This window comes from Panthera uncia, chromosome F1, assembly GCF_023721935.1.
Source record: "Panthera uncia isolate 11264 chromosome F1, Puncia_PCG_1.0, whole genome shotgun sequence".
In the NCBI taxonomy this organism is placed as follows: Eukaryota; Metazoa; Chordata; class Mammalia; order Carnivora; family Felidae; genus Panthera; species Panthera uncia.
This window is the reverse complement of record NC_064813.1, coordinates 64,866,075-64,892,177: the sequence shown is the minus strand read 5'-3', so window position 1 is coordinate 64,892,177 and position 26,103 is coordinate 64,866,075. Positions and strand designations below refer to the sequence as shown.

The window sequence follows — 26,103 nt, the reverse complement described above, 5'->3', positions numbered from 1 at the left end:
CCCCAGACATGTGGACTAGGCCATCTTTTTTTAAGAATTTTTTTATCATGTTTATTTATTTTGAGAGAAAGAGACAGAGCGTGAGTGGGGGAGGGGCAGAGAGAGAGGGAGACACAGAAGCGGAAGCAGGCTCCAGGCTCCGGGCTCTGAGCCGTCAGCACAGAGCCCGACGTGGGGCTCGAACCCACGAACCTCAAGATCGTGACCTGAGCCGAAGTCAGACGCTCAACCGACTGAGCCACTCAGGCACCCCAGGAATACTCTTTGAGTCATCAAGTAATAATTCATTTATCCCTAATACTTCCTTTGTCTTCAAGTTTATTTTTGTGATTAGATCAAGCTTGTTAATCATGTCATTCAAATCTGCATACTTACTAATTTTAGTCTGCCTCAGCTTCTGCGTTTTGTGCATGTATAATTTTACCTTATTCTTTCCAATTCTTATGTTTTATTTCTCTTGGCCATTATTCAGAGAGTGCAGGCACAAAGTCGTGAAGCCCGTGTCATCTTCCCCCTTTGGGGTTTCTTGGTGACCGAATGTCTGCTCCTGACTCATATTGGATGTGTAACTTGGGTTAAAAATGAACTTTTATGGTACGGCGTAGGGAATATAGTTAATGATGTTACAAAAATCTAGCTATGAAACTGTCTTGAACTGATGTTTTTTTATAAGAGTGTTCTTTAGCGATGGTCTAAGTTTCTACCATGATACCTTATCTGTTCAGACTTTCTTCCCTAACTCAGGACAGTTTTTATTTTTAGTTATTTTCCCTGGTTTTTATTTGCTAGTATTTATTTATTTTTAATCTCAAAATAACCAGCTCTTGAGTTTAATTACAGTTCTTTTTTTTTTGTTTTGTAATTTATAAATTTTTACTTTTCCTAGATTTTTTGTTTTCTTCAAATTATTAAATGAAATGTTTAATTTTTTTCCTCTTTAGCCATATGAATATTCATGGCTCTGGATTTTTTTGTGTGTGTGCTTTAGCCATAATTTGTAAGTTCTGATACAGTCTTTTCATTATAACGTGTTCTAAGTAGTTTACAATTTCAGTTTTGATTTTGTCTTTGAAACAAGAATTTTTAGAGTTTTCAAATATCTAGACGGTAGATTTTTCTTTTTCTCTTTTCGCTATTATTAATGACGTTTTGTTCCTCATTTCACTGTAATCCAAAAATATGGTGTGTGTATATCCTACTTTCTGGAATTTATTGAGATTTTCTGTGACCTAATATGGTCGTTGTTGTTGTTAGTTGTTAAGTATTCCATGGGGCTTTGAGAAGAATGTATATTCTTTATCTTCAGGACAGAAAGTTCTACATATATTTAGTATAACCAGCTGGTTAAATATGTTAAGTAGATCTTCAGTGTTCTCATGTAATACTTTTGGTTGATTTATAAATTGTTAAATTATGTGATTTGATATATGGAAAGTTGTGGTCAATCTTATGTTTTTCATCATTATATACTGCCCTTCTTTTGGTCCAATTAGATACTTTTTTTTTTTTTTTTCTTGGCTTGAATTAGATTTGTCTGAAATTAATGTCAGGATTCCTGTCCTTATTTGTCTGGTATGCTTTTTTATTTTTTATTTTTTTTAATGTTTTATTTATTTTTGACAGAGAGAGAGGGAGAGGGAGAGGGAGAGAGAGTGGGGGGGAGGGGCAGAGAGAGAGGGAGAGAGGGAGAATCCGAAGCAGGCTCCAGGTTCTGAGCTGTCAGCACAGAGCCTGACCTGGGGCTCGAACTCATGGACTGTGAGATCATGACCTGAGCTGAAGTCGGACACTACACCAATGGAGCCACCCAGGCACCCCTGTCTGGTATGCTTTTTAGCATCAATTCACTTTACCTTTTAGGTCACTTTGTTTTAGAACGATTTCTCACATATAATATATGCAAAAACCTATTGGGTTTCATTTTTAGATCCCAAATGTATCTATTGCTTTTGTAACATTTATTTATCACCTATGCATTCATATGACAACTATGTTGGTCTTAATCCTGTCACTTAATTTTGTGTTACCAAACTTTCTCTTCTAATTGCTTTATTTTCTTTCGATCCCTCGTTGGTATTTTCTTTTACGGTTGTATTACATTGCTTATACTTCAAAGAGTCTATAGTGTCTTTTCAGTTCTCTTAGTGGCTAGCTTTGCAACTCTAGTGTTCTTAATGCTCTTTTTCTTGATTAGACTCCATTTATGTTCTGATAAAAAAGAAAGAGATCAGCTCACTTTTACCTCTTGCCATGTTTTCTTCCCTTTCACCTCCTGATGAGTAATAATAGAACCTCCACATTCTCTAAAGTTAGAACATTTATGCCGAGTCCTACAACCATAGTTCTTACACTTGCGGAACGTTGGTGCCGTGTTTACGTGGGCTCGAGACCCCCTCCGACTCTGGTTCTTACTTTGTCTTCAGGGCTCCACGGTGCCACCGTCACCGAGCTCTTGCACGTTAGAAAGAGTTTGTCTTGTCTTTATTCTGAAGACAACTGGGTCTAAAATTCTTGGGCTAAACGTGCCTCTCTTGCAGCACCAGCCGTCGTCGTGGGGCGTGGGGCGCGGCTGTGGCTGCGCTCCCCGTGACTCACCCTTGACCTCTGAAGTGGCGTAACTTCATCAGAATGTGTCGGATGCTCCCTTCCATTACGTCCACCTCCATTTATTCTGTTGGCTTCGCTCAGTGTGCCACGAATGGCTGCGTGGGCTCTTCTGCCTAGCACTCATACCAGCTGTTTTCCCAGAATAACTTTAGCCTTTTGATTCTTTCGTATTTCAGTTTGCGGAGTTTTCTCGCATCTACCTTCAGTACTCGGTGTGTCGTAGCAGTTTCTAATCTTTCCTGTTTCCTAACGTAGCTCGTTTTCCTCTTCCCTTTCCAAACGTTGTTAATTTACCTCCAGTCTTGTTTCTTTGATTTTTCACTCCTAATAAGTCTATTACATTAAAAAAAAGAGAGCTTTTAAACAAACTCCTCTGATATCACGGAGAACACAGTATCTGATTCCCCCCGCTTTGACTCAGAGGTCTGGCTTTTCTTCCACCGTGCGTGCCCTTTCCCCAAATTGCTCTCGTACAGACGGTGAGCCCCGCGCCAGTGACATTGTAACTCGGCTTATCTCTGCACTGGGCTCAGGCTCCCCGAGCTGAAGAACAGGCCGTGAAGGGATCGGGGATGTGAGTCGGGCCGCGGACGGCTCGCGCTGAGCCATGTTGCCGCAGGGCGTTTTTCTGTCCGTCTCCGCCACGGCCTCTGTCTTGGGGCAAAGAGGAGGTCTTCCTGTATGTCACGGGATTTCTGCGAGACGGGTCAGCAGGATTCCGTCCAGCGGACAGCGTTTGCACCGGCAGAGTCGCCCGCCGTCTCCTCCTGTGTCCCGGGCTGCTTCATCCGGTCCTACCGTCCCAGGCCTGGAGGGCCTCCGGGGGGGGGGGGGGGTGGTGGTCCGGGGGGCTTGTGCAGCCCCCACACTCCCCAAACCTGGCCTTCAGAGCAAGGGGTTAGTGACTTCCTGAAGCTTTGGACCTTGCCGCCAGCTTTTGGAGAAGCTGCAGCTCTTCCCAGAGGCGTGTGTAGGAGCTTGTGTTCACTGTCGCCTTCTTTCTTCCCCTGCTTTGGTTTCACATTTGAGTTTCACTGTGGTTAAGAGCCGTCCTTCACCGTTTGGCACTTGGCATTGTGGCTTTTCAAAAGTTTCATCAAAGGTGGAGCTTTTTCGTTCTCTTTGTCATCTGTGGCTGGTCCCAGAGAGTAAAGCGTGGTCGATACGCTTTTGTTCTGAACTGAACGAGATCCCATATGTTGGACGCTTTACCGTATGTCGCACCAGGTACTCTGTGTACATTAGCTGGTTTAATCTTTGCGTCGACTCTGACGCGCGTGGATCGGTGAATAACGCAGGCAAAGTTTATCAGGCAGGCAGTTTGATCCTGATTTTCTAGGTGAGGAAAACTGAGGCTCAAAGACATTAAGTGCCTTAATTTCAAGTGCCTTGTGAGGCCAGAGACTCAGAGCAGCCAGGACTAGAACCCACATCTGTCTGAGCATGAGCCTGACAACTTCAGTAGAGATTCACCAGCCACTGACATGGGAGCAGGCAGCCAGGTCCGACACTGCTAAAGCCAGACATGGTCAGATGGCCCTCAAGAGCAATTAAGGGCCTGTTCTGGGTCCCTGATGGCAGGAAATGGAAACCCGGTGTTCTGCAGTTTATAAACAAGCACTGTGCTATTTATATGTGTATATGTACCACTGCCCTGCTTAGATCAAAGCCAGAGGTTTGTGGAGGGCAAGAGAAGCAGGGTCCTGGGAAAGGGGTTAAGCACACTTGTCCTGTGGTCCTTCAGGGCTCTGTCAGTCCCTCTGGGAAAGGGGTGGAATCTCCAGGGTGCTCCGTGGAGGCAGCCACGAGAAAAGGTGGGCAAAAATCTGCACAAAAGGAGGATTTAATTGCTTGTTTCAAAAAAGTGTTTTCGATGTCTACTTTATTTTTGAGAGACACAGAGAGGCAGAGCGTGAGCAGGGGAGGGGCAGAGAGAGAGGGAGAGGGAGACACAGAATCGGAAGCAGGCTCCAGGCTCCGAGCTGTCGGCACAGAGCCCGACGCGGGGCTCGAACCTATAAGCTGTGAGATCGTGACCTGAGCTGAAGTCTGACGCTTAACCCACTGAGTCACCCTGGCGCCCCAGGAGGATTTAATTTCTTAAATGGTACATCTGGTCGTCTTGCTGAGGGAACACCTGACAGGCCATGTTTTGTGAGGACGGCGGAGGGGGGGAGGGTGGTGACGGGCACAGGCTCTGTCACTTACCAGCTGCAGGACCTTGAACAAATTATTAAACCTGAGACCAGGGTTCTTCGTCTTTAAAAACAGAGGCAACGACGCCCATCTCACTGCGTCGGCAAAGTTTCAAGGCCCAGACCTGCTGGCACCTGGTGCCCCTCGAGCTCCCTCCCCTGCAGCACTTCCACCAAATTGCCTTCACTTGTGGTAACGAATGCTTATTAAACATTGCCGAGCGAATACATGCGTGTTGAATAACTGCTTGGGCGTATAATTTTCGGTGATAAAATTCACTTGTTTTCATCACCACAATCGAAGTTTTAAAAATTTCCATCGCCCCAAATAGAAACTCGTCGCCCATTTACACTTTCCACTCCCACCCACAAGCCCAGGACACAGATTACTCAGTTACTTTCTTCCTCCGGAGTCTCGTCTGTTCCGACCACGGGCGCCTACTCGGCGTGGACTTACACGCTATGCGCTCTTCTGTGGCTGGCTCATTGCGTTTTGTGTGAGGTCCTGGGGCTCAGCCCCGTGACAGCGGGGGTCGGTATTCTGTGGATGGATGTTCTGTGGTTTCGATCTTGGCTTGGGTACCAGGGTTTATTAAGAATCTGCTGGAGTATTTCAGTTTCCTTGAGGGTGCTGCCCACTCCAGCCTGAGTTTGATGAACATGCACGATAGCCAGAGACGGCGAGGGGAGAACCTGTTGGGCGTCTGCCATCCGACTTTCCGGGCTTTGGAAGCAAACCACCCATGCCTTTGGGTCAACTTTGCGCACTTTCGAGCTTCACCCTCTCAACTCTGGTTGTCGGCCTGCGAGGAGGCTGCCATGTGGGAGGCAGGGGGTTGCCTGAGTTGGGCAGACGTGGAGCCAAATCCCAGCTCTGCCAGTTACCATCTGGGTGACTTTGGGCAAGTGGCAAGGTGTGAGCCCTGGTTTCCTCAGGTATAAAGCAGGTGTTACGTCTCCTTGCGGCCCAGTTGTCAGGACTGGAGAAGATGTTCCCAAAGTCTATGCTGCCAGCACAGAGGGCAGAGAGGTCATGAGCCCGTCACCCTGACCTCTGACCCCGGGCCTTCTTTCCGCTCACGCAGTCACTGCGCCCACAGGCCACTGTCGGCCCCGGGCATCCGGGGGCAATTGCCCTCTCACCCCAGGACTAACATACTTATGAATGCAACAGTGGTTCAAATAATTAACGAAGGACTTAGAACAAGAGGGCGCCTGGGTGGCTCAGTGGGTTCAGGTCATGATCTCACAGTTCGTGAGCTCAGGCTCCACGTCGGGCTCGGTGCTGATGGTGCTGAGCCTGCTTGGGATTCTCTCTTCATCCCTCCCTCTCTGCCCCTTCTTGTGCACGCTCTCTCTCTGTCTCTCTCTCAAAACAAACAAACAAACAAACAAACAAACTCAGAACAAGAGAGCTAGAACTTGTTTGGGGCCTGTTTGATCCTAGAAGGTCAGTTCTCAGTCGGTGATGGCCTCTGAGCAGTGCCCCTCGACGTGAAGCCTCAGGCTACCGCTGACCTCATGAGGATGCTCGGCCCTGCACTCGGGAAGGCCCTGAACTTGGCTGAATGCTCTGTTGCCATCCTGAAGGTCCTGATAATTTTATCTCCGGACTTGTGTTCTGAAGTCTCATGGGGCCGTGAAGTCAGCGCCAGGGCAGGAGAAAGGCCTGCGGTAGGCGTGCCCGCCTTCCTCGCTGCGCATCCACACCGCGAATGCCGGTGAGCACAGGACTCCGGGCGGGCCCGCAGGCATGGGGGTTCAGCGGGACTCAAAGTGAGTGAAAAGCAAGCATGTTACGTCGATGACTGACAGCCCCGAGAAGCCGCACTTTCCATGAACCAGAACTTGCTTGAACGTAGGAAGAGGGCGGGTGTGTCCTGAGTGAGTAACCTGAACAGCCAAGGAAACGCACCATGCTCCTCCCGACGGCGCCTCCCCAAGTTAGCTGACGGCCTAGGCTAGGGCAGCAGGAAGGGAAGAGGAAGGCGGGGCAGTGTGCAGCCCGCTCCTTTCCAGACCCTCCTTTCCAGCTTCCCAGAGGCAGGCTGTGTCGGCGGGAGGTGCACGTATGAAGGGGTACACGCAAAACGTTGAGAGATTTTTGCCGCATTTCCACTCCTCTCACAGCATCGGCTACTAGGTGTATGCTGTCTGATCTCCGTGATCCCACGGATGCAGGAGAAGCTCTTACGTTTGCAGTTACGCTATAAAGATGAACAGTAAAATCCATGCGAATCATTTCCAACGTTATTTTTTCTCTCCTTAGAAGGACTAAGAATTAAGTAGCAAAAAACATCTTGGCAAGTTGAGGCAGAGACCGTAGAGAGAAGGAAGAAGCTTTATGTTTCTGTATTTTGAACACTTTTTTCCCCCTTGCTTTTTGAACAAGGCGTCTTGCGTTTCTCTTTCTCACTGGGCCTGGAAAGGTAGGCGCGCCCCTGCCTCGAACGCTGCTCTCCTGTCTGAGGTCCTGGGCAGCCCCCGGCCCTCGGCGAAGGGGGGCCCCTGTGCAGGTGAGCTCACTTCCTTTTGTAATGAAAACTCTCATTTTTTGCACCAGAAATGAACAGAAGCCAACTGGCTCAAGGCCTTCCCCTTCCCCTCCAGCTCATGTAAATTTTTGAGGTGTTATTTTTCCGTGCCTCTGGGAAGTCCAAAGACCCAACATGCTTTTGCATAAACATAAATGATATATTTATCTTGGGGTTCCTCTTTCTGAAACTCTTGAAGTGACATTTGGCTGGGGGCTGTTTTACCCTTTTATCTCGAGTTCACGCTCAGCCTTAACAGATTTTATTAAATGTAATAAACAAGAAACCGGGATGGAGCTGACGTGAGCCGAAGGCGATGACGTGCACAGTAGGGTCGTCCGATGTACAGCGGGATGGGGCACAGAGACTATCTAGGTAAACTTTCTAACTTGGCTCAAGTGTGAAAACAAGGAATTGTCAAAAGAGCTCACAATTAAGAAAAAAAAAATAGTTTAGGCCCAGAGGAGAGAAAGCCAATGTGAATCTCAAAGTTTCCAGAAGTCTTTGGGGGGCAGCAAACATGGAAAGTTACATCCTGGCACGTGAATCGGGACACTGAGGGGAACGGGTGGGACCGTGTGTGCGTGGCAGCCCGCGTCCATCCAAGGTACCGTCGCCCCTGGTTCCCCTGGTTACAGTGGCCGCTTGATTTTGGAGCTCTTCCGGCAGCCGCAGCCGCGGAGGCCCCGGGATCTCGAGTCAGCTGTGGGCGCGGGGACTGCTCTCTTGCAGGGCCGGGGGGGGGGGGGGGTTGCTCCTGGAGGCTCAGCCCTAGAGGCTCGCTCTCCAGCCTTCCCCTCCGCGTCCGACATTAAATCCCTTTCTTCATAAAGCAGCCGCGGGGGATTCTGCCGTGGCCGCGGAACCCTGACTGGTGGAGCGGTCGGCACAGAAACTGGGGTGGCGGTGGCTTGCTCCGGTCGCTCCAGCCAGGATGCTCGTTTGTTTCCAGTGATGCAGACACGGCTCGCTCATCTCTCCTGGTCCCGTGACCCGAGGTCCTGGTCAGTCACGGGATTCCGATCACCATCCTGGCCTTGCTTCCTGCCGTAGGAGCCGCGTCTTCGTGGGTCTCCACCGCCCTGAACCCGCCGTGATCAGGGAGCCCACTTCGGAAGCAGGGTCATCACCTGTGTCCAGGGCCCATTTCTAGTATGCTTTTCAAAGAGGCTTGGACTTTTTTTTTCAAAAAAAATTTTTAATGTTTTTATTTATTTTTGAGACAGAGAGAGACAGAGCATGAGCAGAGGAGGGGCAGAGAGAGACGCAGACACAGAATCCGAAGCAGGCTCCAGGCTCCGAGCTGTCCGCACAGAGCCCGACGCGGGGCTCGAACCCACAGACCGCGAGATCATGACCTGAGCAGAAGTCGGACGTCTAACCGACTGAGCCACCTAGGCGCCCCAAGAAGCTTGGACTTTTATCACATGCCCTCTTACCCGAAGAGGAGGACGCAGGCAGGGTGTGTGTGTGAGTGGGTCAGACGTGATGAACCCACTTCTAACACCTCGAGAGCGACTAATGAGGACCGCCGTGCATTGGCTTGTGCAGGCGCGTTGAGCCCAGACCCTGTCAAGTGCCCCAATATCCATGAGCTCAGCCCCAGACGAAGTTACCGTCTTTCTCCCTGGTCTCCTGTCCTCAGCGATATCCAGGTTTTGGCTGTTATAAGCCCTCCTCTGGCCTTTGCACTGTAATGGCCCCCGTGACATGTGGAGATAGTCCTTCCCAAGACAGACTGGTTGCTGCTCCCATTCTATTAAGAGAGAAGCCAACACCTGACAGGCCACTGGATGTGGGCAACATAGATCACGTTTGGCTGCCCTGCTCTGACTCAGTAACCAAATAGCCCACACAGCTGCTCTCCTTGGGTGGGCTCCCCAAGCAAGCAAGACGTCTTCGGCTTGTTTAGGCTTGTTAGGCTTGTAACGCAATCAGTTCGTCCTTGGATTGTATGACCCCGTGGACTCAAAGGGTCCAGAAGCGCTGTGGGTGATCACGATGTTGTGCGAAGCCCGTGGCAAGCCCGGACGGGGGGCTAGCAGTCAGTGGCCCCAGGGTTTCGAAGCCAACCTGTGCCCTTCACCAGTAACTGCTGTTTCTTTTGAGAAAACTCGTGGGAGGCCCTGGAAACCGGGCCAGCACTGGACGCCTGAACGTGGTACCGCAGAGACCCGAGCCGGAGGTTGTCCGACCCACTGACCAAGAGCTCCTGCGCGTCCAGGACCATTGGGTCACCCAGTGGACGCGGTTTCCGGGAGGTCGGGCACCTGAAGGCGCCTGCAGCTGTGAAAGACGGTGACTGGCTTGTGCTCTGCTGCTGTCCCACCCTGCTCTCGGCCAGCAGCTACGGCCCGGTGCCGAGTTCCCTGTGACGGGCTGACAAGGGAGGAGAACGGGAGAGTCGTGGCTGACGTATGCCCGCATCAGCTGCGGGAGTTACCGCAGCCCCACTCGGGGGGCCCTTGAAGGGCAGCAAAGAGCCCCGCCAGGGCCGGAGCGCCTAGCGACACAGCCACCGGCTCACGGGCCTGCAGGAGGAGTATCCAGTCTCGGAAAAGTGCAGGACGTGTGTATGCGTCATTTGGATTATGGATTCAGGTTTTTTGCATGTTTGTATCTTTTGTTATGGATGGAGTGTTTATAAAAACAAAGCGAGCTGTAGTTAGAATACTCAGGTTTTAATTTTGTAATTTTTAATTTTCTTTTTTTTTGGGGAGGAAGAAAAGTTTTTAGCATAAATGTTTTACATAATTTGTACCAAAAAAAAAAAAAAGAAAAAAGGGGACAGCCTGACACTGGAAACATTACTATGTTTTTAAAACAAAATTAAAAAAAAAACCCACAAAGACACAAGCTTTTTTTTTTTTTTTAACGTTTTATTTTATTTTTGAGACAGAGAGAGACAGAGCATGAGTGGGGGAGGGTCAGAGAGAGAGGGAGACACAGAATCTGAAAGAGGCTCCAGGCCCTGAGCTGTCAGCACAGAGCCCGACGCGGGGCTCGAACTCACGGACCGCGAGATCATGACCTGAGCCGAAGTCGGCTGCTTAACCGACTGAGCCACCCAGGCGCCCCGAACAATATATTCTTTAAAGAATGTTTCATTTCAGTTTGTACCACCAAGGTCCATTTAATTTAGTGTTAGAGACAGAGAAAAAAGAGGACTTCTCATATGCTTATTAAAAACAGAATTTTAATCCCAATTAAATCCATTCTTTTAAGTCCATTTCATCCTGTATAATTTTTTTTTTTTATAGTGATGACTCTGTGTTAAACAGATGACTTTCATAAGCCATCTGTTTCTGGAATGAGTCCTGGGAGTTCTCACTTGTCCCTGGATACGACATAAAGAGGTTTGTTCCCTGGGACAATGTCAGCTTTCCCCATGAAGTCTGCATCCTTAAGTACGGTCACTGTAATACGAAGGGTCAAGAGCCCCCTTTAGTCATTTACTATGGTTCTTTTGATGTTTCTTCAGAAGATTCAAGATCCAGTTATCACACGTGGCCAAGGCCTTCAGGCAAGTGTAAGGAAATAAGAAACCACCTGTTGACAGGGCTCAGCAAGGTGGGATGAGTCTGGTAAACTGACTACAGCCAACCCCAGTTGACCCTTAAGCAGGGTTACTACACCAGTCTGCTTATACCTACACATTTTCCAGGAAATACAGGGTAGGACTGGCAATGTATTTTCTCTTCTTTATTATTTTCTTTTTTTTAAATTGTTTTTAAACATTTATTTATTTTCAAGAGACAGAGAGACACAATGCGAGGAGGGAAGTGCAGAGAGAGAGGGAGACAGAATCTGAAGCAGGCTCCAGGCTCCGAGCTGTCAGCACAGAGCCCGACAGGGGGCTCGAACCCACCAACAGTGAGATCATGACCTGAGCCGAAGTCGGACGCTTAACCGACTGAGCCACCCAGGCGCCCCAACGCAAGCTTTTTAAAAAAATTTTTTTAATGTTTATTTTTAAGAGAGAGACAGAGACGGAGTGTAGGCGGGGGAGGGATAGAGAGAGAAGGAGACACAGAATCCGAAGCAGGCTCCAGGCTCCGAGCTGTCAGCACAGAGCCCGACACCGGGCTCGAAACCACGAACTGCGAGACCACAACCTGAGCCAAAGTCAGACGCTCAACCGACTGAGCCACCCAGGTGCCCCAAACACAAGCTTTTAAGCTGGACTAAACTGGAGAACCTTCTGACATCAGCTCTGCCCCTGTACTGTGTACCAGAGTATGAATGATGCTTCTCTGACCCCAGCGTTTTGGATAAAAAGTATTTAGTAAGCACCTACTCTGTGCCAAGCACAGTTCTAAGTGCCTGGGGTCTGTCAGTGAGCAAAAGAGACAGAGGGTGTTGTCCAATGAAACACACTTTCTCGAGGGCTGACGTACAGGAAGCGTAATAGTTAAGTTTTGTAGCGTGTTTCACAGTGACACGCTAAGGGGAGAAGAGACGAAGGAGATGGGCTGCTGGAGATCGGGGTGAGAGTTTCCAAAATACACGCGTTTCAGTGTGGGTCTCAAGGCCTTGACGGCCATCTGGGGGGAAGGGCTCCCCCTGCAGGCTTTAGGGGGGCTACAGTGTCTGTAGCTGAGTGATGAGGAGAGAGGCGGGAGGTCACGGAAGGGAGGTCGTGGGGAGCGCTGTGGGCAAGCCAGGGCCCTGTGTCTGCTGATGGCAGAGGGGACTTCACTGCGAGTTTGAGAACACAGCCCGACTGCGGCGCCAGGAATGGGTGGTGTGGGGGAAAGACGCCAGCAGGGACCACAAACCCACCACTGTGATGGGCGAGGGGGGCCCTCGCCACGGCGGAGGTGCTGGTGGTCACCGAAAGAGACCGTGTCCGGGTGTAGATATTTTAGTGCTTTATTGTGGAAGATTAAAAACCTACAAAGCAGAGGCTAGTGTGAGCCCTTCTGCCCACAGTGTACCTGTCACCAGGCTTCAGAAATGGTGCACACGGCTGGCCCCCTTTCATCCACCTGCCCTGCTCTACGGGATGGTTTCAAACAAGGCTGTGGCACTTAATCTACGAATATGCCACTATGAGTTCTTAAAGATGAATAGTCTATTTGTAAAATAAAACATAAGTATGGGGCGCCTGGGGGGCTCAGTGAGTTGAGCGTCCGACTTCGGCTCAGGTCATGATCTCGTGGTTTGGGGGTTTGAGCCCCGCGTCAGGCTCTGTGCTGACAGCTCGGAACCTGGATCCCGCTTTGGATTCTGAGTCTCCTTCTCTCTCTGCCCCTCCCCCACTTGTGCTCTGTCTCTCTCAAAAATAAATAAATGTAAAAAAAATAAAAACATAACTATAACACTATCACTTATACCGAAAACAGACAATAATTTCTTAACAGTAGTGTACAAATTTCCTAAGTAGTATTTTTCCTAACTTGGTTTGAGGTGGGATCCAAACAAGATCTCTTTGGTTGATGTATGTATGTCAAGTCTCACTTAGCTTATAGGTTTTCTCCCTCTTTCCTTTCCTTTTTCCCTCCCCCCCCCCCCCCCCTCCCTCCCCCCCCTCCCCTCCCCTCTCCTCCCCTCCCCTCCCCTCCCCTCCCCTCCCTCCCCTTCCCTTCCTTCCTCTCCCCTCCCCTTCCCTCCCTTCCCTCCCCTTCCATCCCCTCCTCTTCCCTCCCTTCCCCTTCTCTTCCATTTTTCTCTCCCCTCCCCTTCCCTCCCCTCCCCTTCTCTTCTTTTTTTCTCTCTCCTCTCCTCCCCTTCTCTTCCTTTTTTCTCTCTCCTCCCCTCCCCTTCTCTTCCTTTTTTCTCTCCCCTCCCCCCTTCCCTTCCTTCTTCTTGTCATTTGCTTGTTGAAGAAACTGGGTCACTTGTCCTGTAGATTTTTCCACGGCATGGATTTTATTGATTGCTGTAGCCCCTCATATTTCCTGTCAGCTGGTTGTTGGGTCTAGAAACTTGATTGGATTCAATTTTGATATCTTGGGCATGAGTACTTTGTAGGTGACATTGAATACTTCCATCAGGAGGCACAGTGTGTTCGGCTGTCTGGTTTTTGATGCTAACCTAAGCAGTGGGTGTTCCATGAAATTTGCCATCAAAAGAGTGGTTTCCTGTGCCTTTCATTCCTTCTTCATTTATTGGAAGAATTACTTATTCTCATATCAACTATTCGGTAACTAAAGACATGCCTCCTGCAGGAAAGACAGCCCAGTACCCTTGGGTGGGAAATTGTGTTTGGAAAGCACAGCCTGTGGGAGGGATGCTCACTGCTGTTGGGTTGCTAATTATTTCTAGGCCTTTTCAGTGGACAGACCTAGGAAATAAATATCTTTTTAAAAAAGAGCTTGATATCAACTTCTGCGGATATTTCCAATTAGGGTTTGTAGGGTTATTAATTTTGATTTTGTATTTTTTTCTCTAGTGTGGAAAATCTTTGTCTTAAATAACATTAACATAATTGCCTTTTGCTTTTGGAAGCTCAGCCTAGAGGCTGCTTCTTAATACCCCAATTAATTAATTAACACCCTATTTAAATTCTTTTCTCTGCAAACTAGTGGTGTGGATTCTTTTGTCTACAGCGCAATCCTGACTGTAAGCAGTGTAGGCAGGAGAGGTGGCCCTGGGCTTGGTGTGGGAAGGACCTGGGCACTGCGCATGGTTAAGCCAACCGATGCAGATGACCCCAAGTGGGACAGTTGTTGGGGACGCATTGAGCAGAGACCTGAGTCACTCAGGCGTGCCTTTGTGCAAATCCCAAATCACCAACACCTGTGCTTCTGTTTTTCAACAGGAGTGCTTCTCTACCCTTCTTCCTTTTCCCTAAATGGGACCGTGGGGAGCACATGACATTAGGCTCCGAGCAGGGGTCCAGGGTCTTCTCTTACCCGTGATCCTGGTCACCTGAGCAAGTCTTTTGGCAGCTGCCCCATCACCAGTTCAGAGAAGGTGAATCAGGAGTCGTGGATGTGAAAGCACGTGGGCAGTTGGGACCAGCTGGTCACTCCCGGGACCCTGAGGACTACACTGAGCTGGGGCTTCGGGGCAGGGATGAGTCACACAGGTGGGACATTCTCGTAACTGTCCGTGGCATCTTCATGCTGAGACCTGACCTTTCCGGCAGAGTCCCCTTGGAGCTGTGTCTTCACCGAGGAGTAGACAACTGCGGCATGCTGGGGTGGAAAGAAGAGGAAGGAGATTCGGGAACAGGGAGAGAGGATGGGGCTGTGGGAAGTGGTGGGAGAGAAAACAGGCAGGGGCTGTAGGGAGTGGTGGGAGAGAAAACAGGGACGGACACTCACCTTGTCCTCTAGGGACGCTCCGGAGGCACTGGCTGTGGAGGGAAAGGCACTCACTGTACTACGGGCATCCCGACCTGCTCAGCCCAAGCTGCGAGCTTTCCCCCCAGAGGCTGGGAGCCACTGAACCCTTTGCACCGGTGCTTCTGCTCCCCCCCCCCACCCCGACCCCCAATGTGCCCCACAGCACAGGTGGTTTTCTGTCTTACCGTTTCGTAGCCCAGCCCTCTGCAAGCTGTCTGTAATCTCCATTGATCTGTAAGGTCCTTCCTCACGACCACGCCAAGGAACCTTGCTCCCTGCCTTTACCACGTGTCAACACAGAATTTCTCTCTGCTTTAATCTTTGCCTCTCTTAGCTAACAGCACCTCCTCCTGACTCCAACCTCAGAGTACCCCCCTGACTGCTCGGCGGGTTCCCATGAGAGCGCTTCACGTGCGTGCCCGCGGGAAAACCCTCTGTCACGTTAACGGGTTCTCGTCCTTAGCTTTATCTCCACGGTTCTCCAGAAAGGGAGCTGCAGTGAGAGGGAGGTTTAGCTGATGGGATTTGCCAGATCCTACGTGTTGGGAATTAAGAGTCTCAGAGAACTGGATGGAAGCATCATAGCCACAAGTGCTGTATGGAGACAGAGCCTAAAAAAAAAATGCTTCTGGGACAATTGAGGCTTCTCTTTATCACTGTGTTCTTACCATCGACCTTTCAGGGTTACAGATCTTCTTAACGATGTGATAGAACCTAGGTTCTCTCTTCCCAGAATTATAGTCATACGTGTCGAACTATGTGTACAATTTTAGGGGTTTCATGCAAACCTCAGGGAACTGGGGAAGAAGTCTTGCTACAGATCATTAGTAAATAAAGTGCCTGAGATAGAAGTTGTCCACCAACACAGTGCTCAGCTTCAGTGGTGTTCTGACAAATCCGTTAAAGAGTGTGAACAACAGTACATGATCAAGGTAATTCTAGAAGCCGCATTCAATTAACCCAAACAACTTGGAGGCAGTTCTGATTCTGCCATTCAAAGGGTCCTGACTCATGGGGGTGGCTGAGAAAGCCAAGTGACGGACAAGGCAGGTGGTCAGTGTTGGCCAAGGACGGTGATAGGCTCTATAAGCAGGAGATCTTGCAGCAAGACAGAAGACTTGGTCTTCGGTTCGTCTTTTGCTGGATTTATGATCTTGGGAAGGCCCTAATGCCATTTGTAATACAAGTGCAAGATTAGACTACAGTGGAGATTTCTACCACAAAGGTGTAGGGGATTTTAATTTGCAAGTGAGCTGCTGTATTTGGAAAAGCCACCTATGAAATGGGGGAAAATATGTGCTCGCTATATATCTGATAAGGGGTTAATATCCAAACTATATAAGGAACACAGGGAACTCAATAGCCAGAATCCTCCCACTACTGCCTCAACTAAAAACGGGCAAAAGACCTGAATATACATTTCTCCAAAGACAGATGGCCAGCAGATGCTGGAAAGGTACTATGCAACATCACTGATCATTAGAGACATACAAATCAAAGCCACCATGAGATGTCACCTCTCACCTGTTAGGATGGCTGTCATTACAAGGGCAAGAGCTAACAAGTGTTGGGGAGGAAGAGGAGAAGAGGTAGCCCTTGTGCCCTGTTGGTGGAGCTGTAAGTTGGTGCAGCCACTGTGGAAGACGATATAGAGGGTCCTCAAAAAATTACAAATAGAACTACCGTATGATCCAACAATCGCATTTCTGGGTATGCACCCAAAGGAATTAAAAATCAGGATCCTGAAGGGATAGCTACACCCCATGTTTGCTGCAGCATTATTCACGGTAGTCAAGGCATGGGAACCACCTAAGTGTCCCCGAACAGATGAATAGGTAAAGAATATGTCACACACACACACACACACACACACACACACACTGGAATACAATTCGTCCGTAACAAAGAAGGAAATCCTGACGTTTTGACACCATGGGTGGACCTGGAAGTTGCTGTGCTAAGTAAACGAAGCCAGACACAGAAAGAAAAATCCTGCACGTGCTCACTTTATGTGCAGAATCTGAACTAGTCCAGCTCATAGAAACAGACGGTAGGACAGTGGTACCCAGGGGCTGTGGGAGGGGGAACAGAAGGAATGGTCAAAGGGTACAGGGTTTAAGTTACATAGGACGAGTGAGTTCTGTGGATCCACTAGGGAGCACTGTGCCTGTAGCTGGCGATAGTGTATCGCATACTTACGATCTGTGTTAGGTGTCCTAACCACACACACACATAATAATCATGATGATGATAGTAATGATCATTATAAAAAATAAGAATGGGTGGAATAAAATTTTACGAGATACTACCCATGCTTGTGGCCTTGAGGGTGGTGATGGCTTCGCTGGCATAGACTTATCCTCAAATCGTCCAGTTGTATACGTTAAATATGTACAGCTTTTTCCACATCAAAAAAAGTAGTAGTGAACTACTTATAATATGCTAGAATATGGATGAGTTGCAAAACATTATGTTATGGGAAAGAGGCCAAAGAGACTACATTGCATATGATTTCATTTACATGAAATTATAGAAAAGCAAAACTCCAGGGACAGAAAGTAGGCCATTGGTGGCTGGGGCAGAGCTGGAAAAGTTATCTGCAAAGGGACAGGAGGGGACTTCCCGGGATGTTGGGAGTGTTCTATGTCCTGATGGTGGTGGTGGGTCTGGGACTGGATACACTTGTTAAAATTAATTGACTATCTGTCACCTATCCTTAGGTGTCCCCATGGACGGATGTGTCCAGCTTGGACAGAAGACGGGAGTGCAGCCATGGAGCCCCAGCCCAGTAGGGCCCACGGCTCCCAAAGGACTCCAACGGTGGGAAGCTGGATGCGAGCAGGTGGGGATGAGGCCATTGAAGGGTCACAAAAACTGCTGGATTAGGGACGGCCGCTGTACCAAGGAGCGGCAGGAAGGAGTGTCAGGCAGGAAGTCAGAAGACAGCACTCACTCGCCTCTCAAGGAACGGCCTTCTTCTGCACCTGTTGCCAGACAGGTGGACGCCAGCTCCCAAGCACCAGCCGGGCGAGTCCTTTCCCACCCAGGTCCCCAGCACCCTCCAGGATGGTGAAGGGAGACCAGCCACAGAAACAGAGAGGCCAGCTCCACCCTGCCCTCTCACCGCCACCAGCTGCCGTTCTGAAGTTTGCCTGAACTAGCGGAGGGCTAAGTTTTGATGAACATCTTGAACTGGATATTCTAGCTGCTGACTCGAGACTGTGACATACCGTGTCCACCTGCTGTCTGTTACCTACGAGAATGGAGAGTGTACTGAAAAGCCTTTGCTGCCAAAATGTTCACCCTGAGCGTGTGGGAAGATCTCCCGCAGAGCAAAGTTTCAAGAAACAGTGGGGAAACACATTTTTGTAATTAAGTCCTCAGTCTCGCTTGTTCCGTATATTGGCTACATGGGGCTGTTTATATGAACGAACCGAACATATGTGTCTATATTTATATACGTTATGTGAACGTGTATCTACACACGTTCTCACCACATAGCAGGTGGCTTGTAAACCTCATTACTTAAATACTTAATTCATTACTTCAGGGAAATTTTCAGACATCCGCCTTCACGGTCACAATATCGATCAGAAGGATCTGATCGTCAGGAGATACACGAAGCATCTTTTGGAGTCTGTCTTCTCTCGTTGGAATCTAAGCCCCGCCTACAAGGATTTCCACCTGCCTTGTCTGCCGATCGACTACGTGTACTCACTGCAGCGCCTAGCACGTAGGGGGTACTCAGTAAACACATGTTGAATGAAGGAGTATAGTTTGCAACCAGAATCTTCCCCAGTGACTTACCTTCCCCTTCTTGCCCCGGTCGAATATTCTGGATCTCAGAATATACCAAGTGTCCCTCTCCGAGACTCCCTGGAAAGGAGAAATGGCACTTTCAAGGCTGCTGCCATCAGTGGTTATGTGCTACACAGGTTTCTTCCTAAGCTTCCTCCCCACCTTCTTGGACACAGAATGAAGCAGTGATTTCTCGGGGCGTCTGGGTTTGGGATGCCGTAAGGACACCAGGGCTTTCTCCAGGCATCCAGCACATTATCTTTCCCAGGCTCAGGCGGGAGCAGCTTCCCTACGGGGACTCCTTACCATTGCCGTACAAATGCTGGAGCTCCACTGGGCTGTCTTTCTGTCCCTGGCACCTGCCATGGGGGGCCTGTCCTGGGCCTGTGGCGGGAGGGCTCCTGTGACACATGGAAACGCATGATCATCCCTGGAACATCATAAGATGCACAGCAGCAGGATGGCCAGAGAAGAAGGGGCATGGGGGACATCAGCGGACAGCGGGGGACAGGGACCCGGAGAGGAAGGGGTGTGGCGGGGCGGGGAAGAGGAGAAGGGAATCAGCAGATGGCAGGGGACCAGAGACCAGGAATGGTTTAACTGGACCTTCAGTAGGTCCATATAGAGCCGGACTGTTCTTTTGAAAGAAACCCTAGGACCACAGTATGGGCAGACTTTTGGGGACAAGGCTGGCCAGTGTCTGACATCATTGTAACAACCATCCCATAGACGGAACGGTCACACTCAATTGGTTACAAAAGCCTCGCCTCATCACCAGGAGGTGTTGACTAAGTGTCTTCACACGGTCTTACCCGGACAATTCCAGAAGGAATTAGACACAGTCTGTGCTCCCAGTCACTGGCTATAACCCAAGACTGAGACGCGTAGGTAGAAGAACCAGATTTTCCAAACCAAAGTTAAAGACACAAGGTCTGATGAGTACACGTGCACATGTGAGACTTCCCTGAAAGCTGGGACAGTTGTGCACATTTACAGCAACACATTGCCTGACCAGAGTCTTGTCTGCTCCAGAAATACTCTGTGCCCACCTAGAAAACCTAAAATCTTTGGTATTACCCATTTGGGTGAGTGGATACATTTCAAATAAATGGATCTAAATACATGCAAAATCTATAATACGAACTATTAGAAGAATCTAGAAGTTGTGATTTTGCTCATTTCAGGGGATGTGAAAACGTGGGCACCTAGCCACAGGGGCAGAAAGACACCACGTGAGCTAATTTTGTAAAACCACAGTCCTGCATAGTCTATTCTTGGAAGACCGGAAGCCTGAGGCCTCACCTGGTTGTGTTTCCTGGAGAACCATCTCCTGCAAAACAAAGCAAAGGCACATTTGTGTCAGCAGAGGGCGCTCCTTCCCAAAAACTTCATGAAGGGAAACTGGCTTAGAGAGGCCATCAGAAAAAGTCCATTGAGACCATGCACCCGGTCCTGGATTTTTAGGAAAATGATCTGGAAAAGGACTGAACAACGCACGTAGCTTGCTGGGGATAGGGCTCTACGTTCCTGGGCCGAATATGCAATCGTCTGAGAGTTGACGAGGGTTCAAGGCAGAGATGACACACCTCAAGGAATACTGCCGGGGACCAAACGGTCTCTCTTGCAGAGCAGTGAGGGGATGTCACGGAGCATCCGTGCTCATGCCCAGAGGAGTCTCGGGCTCCGACTCAGGCCTGCTAAGGAGGCTCGTGGTCCAGATCCAGACTGGCCCATGCAGCCACATGCATGGTGCTGAGAACAACGTGGTGGGTTGAACCGAGCTGATTAGATCAAGAGACCGAGTTGGAGGGCAGTTGTACTAGAGCTGAAATAGCCTCTGGGCCCGTCTTCCACACTAGGCTCTCTCGCATCCCAACTGTCCTGATGGGACTAAAGCAGAAGCCTCTGGAAGTGTGCGGCTCTCCCCCGGGGAGGGGAGGAGGGGAGGAGGGCGGGCTGGCCCGTGGAGAGCCCAGCCCTCGGAGCACAGGACGGCAGCTTCAGGCTTTGACACGGGGAAGTCTCCAAGGAGGAAGCAGGATAGAGATTAGCCAGCCTCCCTTCTCACGGCCCTTTGGTGTCTCTTGAACGCCCATTTGTGGGGGGTTCAGATGGGCTGCGGTGTATAGCTGACTGACCATTTGAGCCAAAAAACTGCCCGGGGAAACTGTCCGTATTAAGTTTTTGGAACTTGACATTAAGAAGTTTACTTCCTTCCTACCTTTCACTCGAGACTTAGAGAACCCGGCCAGCTGCAGGCAACTCTCAACCACAGCACCTGTTCACACCTCAGGCGGAGGGTGTATGTCTGTGGGTGTTGAGGGCGGTGAGGGGGGAGACTGGTGGGTGCTCCAGGGAGCGGGGTGCTCGGCAGGGACCGGGCTTGGCCTCTAGCAGCGGGTAAGAGAGAACACAAACCTGACTTCCTCTGGTGCCGGCGGTAAATCAGCAGCCCTGCAGCCAGGACAAGAACGCTGAGCAGTCCCCCAGTGGCTCCCGCAGCAATGAGGCCCATTCTGTTCCCTGGAGTGCCTGAGGGGGGAGAGCCTGCATGAGCCCCGGGGAGAGAGGGCCAGGACATCCTGGAACTTTCCTCAGCCCGGCTGGGGTCCTGAGCCCTGGAGTGGGAGAGGAACCTAGCTGACCAGGGCTAGGCCCGGGCCGGTGCACAGGGGAGGCAGCCTGAGTGGCAGGACGGGACCCTGCGCTCCGGTAGGAGGCTCCAGGCTGAGGGTCTGGGGGGCCAGGGCAGAGGGGAGAACGCAGCCAGCTCCCTCCGCTCACCCACAGACACCAGCTCCAGATTAGCGTTTGAGGGGACCCTCTCTCTGGATAGTCCGTATTCTTGTACTCTGGCCTCTTGGGAATTGGCCCCGGCCACCCGGGAAGATGCCACATGAGGCTGGTTCGGCAGCCCGCTGAGAAAGAGAGCACATATCACTGCTGACGGGCACTCGGGGAACCAGCAGCAGCTCGGACATGGCTCGCCATTAAAACCACGCTGGGACCCCAGAGGGAAACAGCACTGCCTCGCTCCTCCTAGAAGCGCTGAAGGGGAGGAGAGAAGCCGAAGGAAGCAATAACTCAGTTGTCAGGGGTTTCTGACTTTTCCATTGGATCCATTCTCCTCATTCAAGAGATTTCATGTGGCTGATGCATTCATTCACTCAGTCACTCATTCACTCATTCGGTAGCCATTTATTGAGTCCTGCCATGTGCCAGGCCTTGAGGACAGAACAGTGAACAGGACTGCGAGGTCCCTGCCCTCATGGAACTTACAGTCCAGGGAGGGGAGGCAGACAATAAACAAATACATTTATAACATGTCTGGTGACGGTAAGGGCTAAAAAGCAAACCCAGACTAGAGGGGCAAAGAGTCGGTGGGGGTGGAAATGTTTGCATGCAGATTCTTGGTCCTGACAGAAACCAGATTCAGACTTCGGATGCCACAGGATTACACAGAGAACATTCGCGTACCAGAACCACAGCAACGTTAATTATTCCCACTTAACTACATGGCACTCTGTGTCTGTGGTTCCTGCCACAAGGTAGGCACTCAGCACCCAGGGCCACCGGCCATTGGTGGCATTTCTGTCTCTATGCTTTCCCTTCCTGACAAAATCAACACACCTATGAGTGATTCTGCCTGCAAACGGTGTTCGTGGGGAGTTGCCAGCCCTCCCCCCCGCTCACCATGACAGCTAAACCAGAGGAGTGGAATGCCAGGGAGAAATCCAGGGACACAGCAGCTTGGCTGTGTGTCCTAGAGTGAGTCTTTCCCCATTGCCCGCCTGGGCGTCCACCTGTGTCAAATCAGAATCAGCCATGCCTAGGGTACCTAGGGTTCCAGATTTAACGAGCAGAGAGCAAGTCTTTCCCCTCCCTGATAACCCCATTTCCTAGAAGAAATGGCTCCTCTGGGGAAAGGAGTTGAAATATGTTTTAGTTTGAAAGGCACAGAACAGTTGTGCTCCATCACCTCCAACAGTCTAGAAGAAATGGGCTAATTCCTAAAAACATACAACCTGTCAGGACTGATTCATGAGGACCGGACAGACCAGTAATGAGTGAGGAGATTGAGTCAATAATAAAACCCACCCAATGAAGAAAGCCCAGGGCCAGATGGTGTCACCGGTGAATTCTACCAAGCATTTAAAGAAGAATTTTAACTCCAATCCATTCAAAGTCTTTCCCCAAACCGAAGAAGAGTGAGCACTTCCAAACTATTTTATGAGGCCGACATCACCCTGACACCAAAGTCAGATAAGGACGCCAGGAGAAAAGTACAGAGCGATATCCCTGATGCATATAGATGCAAAGATTTCCAAAGAAGGTATCTAACTGGTCAACAGGTACATGAAAGGGGGCTCAGCATCCCTCATCAACAGGGAAATGCAAATCAAAACCACAAGGAGATACCGACTCACGCCTGTCAGAACGGCTATGATCAGAAAGACAAGAAGTAGCAAGTGTCGGCGAGGATGTGGAGAAAACCCACATGCGCTGTTCGTGGGAATGCGAGTTGGTGCAGCCACTGTGGAGAACAGTATGGAGGTTCCTTAAAAAATTAAAAACAACTACTATGTGATCCAGCAATCTCACTTACGGCTATGCATTTGAAGACAATGAAATTACTACCTGGAGGAGACGCCTGTCTCCCCGTGTTCTTGACAGCATTATTTATAGTAGCCAGGACAGGACAATACCTCAGCGTCTATTAACAAACAATTGGACAAAGAAAATATGGTATATGTCATTATTATATGTATATATGATGTATATCCCATCACATACATTATATATAATATTCCATCACATATATAATATATAATGTTCCATCATATACATTATATACATAATATTCCCTCATATATAATGTATATGATATTCCATCATATATTATATATATAATATTCCATCATATATATATATATTCCACCATATATATTACATATACTATTCCACCGTATATATTATATATAATATTCCATCACATATAATATATAGAATATGCCATCATATATATTCTATACATAATATTCCGTCATATATAATGTATATGACATTCCATCGTATATTATATATATAATATTCCATCATATATACTATTTCACCGTATATATTATATATAGTATTCCATCATATATACGATGCACTATTAGCCATAAAAAAGATACCCTGCCATCAGCAGCAACATGGATGAGACTTGAGAGTACTATGTTAAGTGAAATAAGTCAGACAGAAAGACAAATACCGTAAGAGCTCACTTAGATGTGGAATCTAGAAACGCCAAAGTCGTAGAACAGCTGGGGTGGCCAGGGGCTTTGGGGGGAGAGCAAGATGGCGGTGTTAGTCAAGGGGCACAACCTTCCGGTCATGATGGGAGGAGCCAGTGCGGGGCGTGTAACACACAGCGTGGTCGCTACAGTTAGGGACCCTGCGCCGCACACGTGATAGCTGCCGAGAGCAGGTCCTGAATGTCCTCCCCACGCACACCCATGCGCACACGATGCTGGTGTGAGGTGGTGGAGTGTTAACCCACCCCGTTGCGGCAGTCGTCCCACGTGATAGAGCACGTCATCACGTTGTATATATCATCATATATGTACCACCAATTATGCCAATTCTGTCTCAATACAGGTGGGAGAAGAGAGAGGGAGGTGTAGACTCCACAACTGGATCGGTGGGTTAAGATCCTGGCTCCTCCGGCCGTGTGGCCACAGACAATGATTTCATCTCCCTGTGCCTCAGTTTCCTTTTCCGCTGTTGGTGCATTGTTGACATACGTGAAGCGCTCTGAACGCTTCCCGATGTGGCGGGTGGCGTCCAGGCAAGTGTTAGGTTTCGTCTGGCACCCTCACGCTACGCCCCAGGCCCTTGGGAACCTCGTGCTACCTTCCGATCCGTTCAGGGGACGTCCCCACAAGTTAGGTCCGCTCCCACACAGCACCACCCCGGCCACCTTCAGCCCATTCCACAGACTGCATTGTGTTTCCCCCAAGATTCACATACTGAAGAAGCCTGGAGTCCCAGCGTGACGGTTTTGGGGAATGGAGCCTTTGGGGGGGGTCATCAGGTTTAGGTGAGGTCTGGGGGGGGGCCCATGATGGGATTAGTGTCCTTACAAGAAGAGACACCCGAGACACCCCCGCCCCCGTCACCCCTCTCTGCCACGTGAGGACACAGGTGTTCCAGGAAGGCCGCTGTCTGCAAGGGGGGGGAGAGGGCCCTCCCGGAACCCGACCACGCAGGCGTCCTGATCTCAGACTTCCCGCCTCCGGGCCGGTGAGAAATGCATTCCTGCGGGGGAAACCACACGAGCACAGACTGCCAGACGTTCTCTGCTGCCGGAAGCTCTCCCGTTTCTGCGCACAGAGATTTTGCACTAAGGCCCACAAGTTTAAAAGATTTTGTGAGAAATCCCCTCCCTGTCATTGGCCAGCCGAACCCTCGACGTCTGCTTACTCCGTGAGAGCGCGTTCCCCTAGCGGAGGATGACACCCGTTAGAGTCGTGCACGCCAGTGCGACGGCACGCGTGGGCAAGGACACAGGTCCCTTGTACTGACCTTAACTTCCGGAAGCAAGAGGAACGTGTTCACACTCAGCTCTGAGTTTCCAGCAGACTCTCTCCTGCCCGCTTCAGGGAGTGTCGCCTTTGGGCTCCCCGAGGACACCTGTTTCGGTACAAGAGCCCTTCCCCCAGAGGCCGCCCTCCCGCTTGCAGAGCCTTTCTGGGGTTCAGGGCCGGCGCATCATCTTCCTGGGGGGGCGCCCCTCGGCGGCTTCCGGCTGTGCTAGCCTCTTCTCCCTCTAGAAATGCCACGAGCGTGACACCGGGCTCGGTCTCTGCCCATCTGTGCCGGGACCACACCCACTCACAGCGTTTGCTGAGAAATTTCCAGAGTGAGAGGCGGACGCTCCCGTGGCACCTGTGTGTGGGAAGACCTGACCGGGGAGGGCCCCCGTGATCACAGGACTCGCCCCGAGGGAGCTGAAGGGAAACTGCACGGCAGCCGGGTGGCCCCCACAGCAGCCCCCTGTCCCACAGCCCCTGAGCCACCTGCTCGGGGACACGACTGTGTCAGGGCCGACCGCTCTCGGCCCGTTCAGTGTGGCAGACGGTGGGGACTTCCTTGGAGGACTTCTGACCTTGCCCTCCACCTCTCGCAGCTACGTGATTGTGTGCAGGTGTGAGCTTTGTGACCTTACACGAATTGCCACACCTTTCTGAGCCTCAGAGTTCTTTTCGGTAGAATGGAGACACCAGGGACATCTTCACCTTCCGGGATAGTTGCTGCGGTCAGTATAACCGTGTGTGTAACATTCATTCACTCAGTAGGTGTTTATCGAATGCCTACTGTGGGCCAAGCCCTGGTCCTGGCACCTGGGATACAAGAGTGGTCAGAATACAGACCTGCCTTCGGGAGGCTAGTATGGGAGCGGTGGTGGGAGGGACAGAGAGACACGGCGCGGCCGGTGGGGGTAAGCGCTTTGAGGAACAACACGGGGGCCCTGGGGAGGAAGGGCCAGGGTGGTCTGGGCACGTCTCACTGGAAAGGTCTCACTGGGGGAGGTGAGGGGTGAGTATGAGGCTGTCACGAAGAGCAGTGCAAAGGCCCTGAGGCAGGAATACGACTGGATGGCTTGAGGAAGAGACAGGGGGCCGCGGTGGCCGG

The 26,103-nt window shown here is 50.2% G+C and overlaps 1 protein-coding gene and 1 non-coding gene across 3 annotated transcripts in view; both read right to left on the bottom strand.

The window, feature by feature from the left end:
- Window positions 1-26,103, bottom strand: part of FCRL5 (Fc receptor like 5) — a 77,024-nt gene that overhangs the window by 39,487 nt on the left and 11,434 nt on the right. The gene's annotated exons all lie outside the window — the stretch shown is intronic.
- TRNAR-UCG (transfer RNA arginine (anticodon UCG)) lies at window positions 164-248 on the bottom strand. Its single transcript has one exon. It is a non-coding gene; the product is annotated as a tRNA-Arg (tRNA).